At 36.0% G+C, this 3,458-nt stretch overlaps 1 long non-coding RNA gene across 1 annotated transcript; it reads right to left on the reverse strand.

Moving 5' to 3' along the window:
* Nucleotides 1-1,694: 1,694 nt before the first annotated feature.
* On the reverse strand, nucleotides 1,695-3,007 carry LOC133319346 (uncharacterized). The gene is made up of 2 exons (XR_009752990.1): nucleotides 2,761-3,007; nucleotides 1,695-2,676 (listed from the first exon to the last, which is right to left on the reverse strand). It is a non-coding gene; the product is annotated as an uncharacterized LOC133319346 (long non-coding RNA).
* Nucleotides 3,008-3,458: the final 451 nt, after the last annotated feature.

The following is a 3,458-nucleotide window of genomic DNA, read 5'->3' on the forward strand; positions in this document are numbered from 1 at the left end:
ATAACCACTGCTAGCTCTACCACATCAAAAAACTGCTACGAAAACAAAGAGAATATTGATCCTATGATATAATATACAAATGGGTATTTGAAAGGCTCAATAATGTGCTCGAATAAAATAAGATGTCATATATTTAATCTTTATATCTACACAGCTGTGAAGCTGAAACCAGTCTTAGTAAGAACAAAGTATAAAAGATTCTCATGAAATAATATGAATTTGAATTTTTAAAACATCAAACTGTATTGCATATAATAAATACCTTGTATGATATAGTGACCCGCGTTAGTGTTGTATTCATTGTTTATACCTTTTTCCACTCACTATGTAATTAAAATTCAAAAATTGAATGGAAACCTCTTCGACGCAAACAGGATACTTAACTCTAAAACTAACTTCAAAAAACATAAATCAACTATTAATAATATCAATGATTTTCGTTTAAACAAAACCAACACATTACGAATAACATTACGAAAATTATATTATTTTCATCTCGTCTGTTCATGATTGCGGTTGCTACAAGTTAACCGAAATCGGGATCGGAAACTTCGGGATCATGTACATATAAAATAAGAAAAAAACGTGTAACATATCCGAAAATCTTAATTTTATGTACAACAATTAATTGTCAAATCCGTAAATAAAAAACTGCTTCTGACATAAACCTCTTATCTCTTTCTTCCTTAGTAAATGGCTCTTTCATAAATATATGTTAACGATAAAGCGCACTGTTATGAATAAAAGTTTTAATTATATAATACTAGCAAACCCGGCGAACTCCGTTTCGCCACCAAATGGCTTCGTTTTATGTAACATTTCGTTTGGTGATTAAAAGATGAAGAAAAAAATTTTTTTGTTTTATATTTGAAAAGGAAAAATTTTATTTCATTTCACAACAGTAATGAATTCATTTCGAAAAAAAAATTAAGTGTTATTTCGCCGAAGATCCTTCAGTGTGAAGTTAAGTGCTTCAAGTGATTTCTTATGTGCCATTGTGCGCTCATCCCAAACAATGAGCTTTCATTGCGTCAACAATTTTCCCATTGCACTGGATCGGGAAATATTGCATGTTGGAGTCTCAATTGTGTTTAAATTGAGTGGCAACTTAAGCGCAGAATGTGCAGTACGACCGCCATCTAGAAGAGTCGCCGCAATTCCAGATGATGCTAACGCCAAAGCTATGTCACCTGTTGATCGAATAGTGGCCAAAATCAATGAAATGACAAATGTTTTCCCTGTTCCTCCAGATGCGTCCAGGAAGAATAGACCACCAGTATTATTGTCCACCGTTTGCATTAATGTTTCGTATACTGGTTTTTGCTGTTCATTCAGCAACGGCACATTATTTTGAACGAATTCCTGCAATGTATCAACATTGTATTGCAGCTCTCGATTTAATTCTTGGTTGAATGCATCGTGTATTGATCGATTTGGTGCAATCATTCTTACTTCAATCAGTAGCTTGTTTGCAATAGTCAAGCATTGATCCTCAGAATCAGAATCAATCCTTCATTGTAGATTTCATCGGTTATTTGCATGTCAGGATTATTCGTTTGAATGCGCAAGCGATGCAAGATATCTTCACATATGTCGTCTTTGTATTTGTTCCATAACTGAATTGGTTGTGAAGACAAACATGTGGTGATGATAATTGCGAACAGCGTTCGTATTTGTTACGCATTTGATGAAACAACTGAATCCGCAAGTGTTAAATCCCAATGAGAATCGTTCTCTAGCAAACCCAATTGTTGACATGCTTCTCGATATGTTTGGCATTGGTGGCCATTCACAGTTTTCAAATGCGCAAATGATTTTGGTCCACGTACATTTACCAACAGCAGTCGCAAATAAAAACATTCATCATTTCTAGGATGAACAGTATACATGCGACCTAGTGCATCAGTGGAAAACACCTGTGGCCAATCTGGAACTGGGGTTCCTTGTTTGCGACGTTGGAATTTCTTTGTTGATTGATTCCAAGTGTAATACTTGGGCATTTCAACGTACATCAGCGTCGCTGCGAATGGATTTGCTTCACACATTGCAAAGAAGCTAGTCAATGTTGTCGATGGTGGTCTCTCAGCTCGTTGTGCTGCATTAGCTTCAGTGAAGTAAACTCTTTGGCCATTTTCCAAATGCACTGCTAAATGTACAACTGTGGGATATCTTTCATGAATTAGAAATGAAAATAATCGCCACAGTGCTTCATTAGTACTGACGTATTTGCCCATTTGGAAGTTGCTGATTTCGTCATTTATTGTAATCAAGGATGTGTTGAAGAAAATGGCTGGAATCGGGATCACTTCCATCGAACAATGGTTTCAGTGGCTGTGGTGGTGTAAGTAATGGATCCAGTTTGACTTTTCCACTTGCGCAGCACAATCCAGCCGTTTCTCTTTTGAACTTTAACGCATTGGAATATCGGCATACAGTCGTCATTGGTCCAATATTTAAATTTTCATCATCACTGTAGTTCGCAGTGGGATCATATTGGAATGCCAAGCGATTGTATGATGCCAATGATCTTCGTGTGCTCACGCGTTGTCTCAATCGGGCATTATCTCTTATTATATTTTGTCTTTCTTCACTTAAGTTCTGTGAATACACTTGTTGCTGACTTGCATGTCTTGTGCGGCGGCCGATGTTCGCACGTCGTCCTCTAGGCATTTTTAACTATGGGCAGAGTGGTGAATTTAACCTCCAATGCACGATCCACATAATTTACACAGTTCAACTTACCGCCTTAAAGACAAATACCTGCTGTTGAAATTGAATAAAAATGTACACAATACACGTGATTGATTTGATGGTTTCCAATTAAAATGTTAAGAAACGAATAACTTATTATTTTTACTTTTTTTTCACAATTTCACACCGGTTTGTCACATGAAATTAACTGAGAAGAAAACAATAAGTAGCTGTCAAACAATGTGTCACGCACCGGCGCCATCTACTTAAAATATTGGTTTGTAGTACATGCAATGTTTCAGAGATGGCGCTGTATTAAAAATGATTTTCCCGCTTTTCTAATGAATTTTTGCTGAATTTTCTTTGCTATAAACCTCACGGAGCCCGAGACCTTTTCAACAAATGCAAAACCGTGGAAATCTGTTTGTGCATTCTGGAGTTATAGCGTCAGGAAGGAAAACTCGACTTATTTTTATATTATAGATTAGTATATGGAGTACTACGGAGCAGGTCTAGGTAAGTCTTAATTTAATACTTTTCAAAATATGAATTAAATAAATCTGCAGCCCGTACAATTCTAATGACTAGGTTATGGAGAGCGATATCTCAACGATTGTAAAGAAGATCAGAAGAAGTCTTTTTAATTAGTTTAACATTACATTTGGAAAGCATGAAAGTCAGCCAGCACACAAACACACACACACACACACATAGAAATCAATCATCACACAAATACAAGTTTCGTATAATAAATGTGGATAGTTTCA

The sequence above is a fragment of the Danaus plexippus genome, chromosome 17 (assembly GCF_018135715.1).
Source record: "Danaus plexippus chromosome 17, MEX_DaPlex, whole genome shotgun sequence".
NCBI lineage: Eukaryota > Metazoa > Arthropoda > Insecta > Lepidoptera > Nymphalidae > Danaus > Danaus plexippus.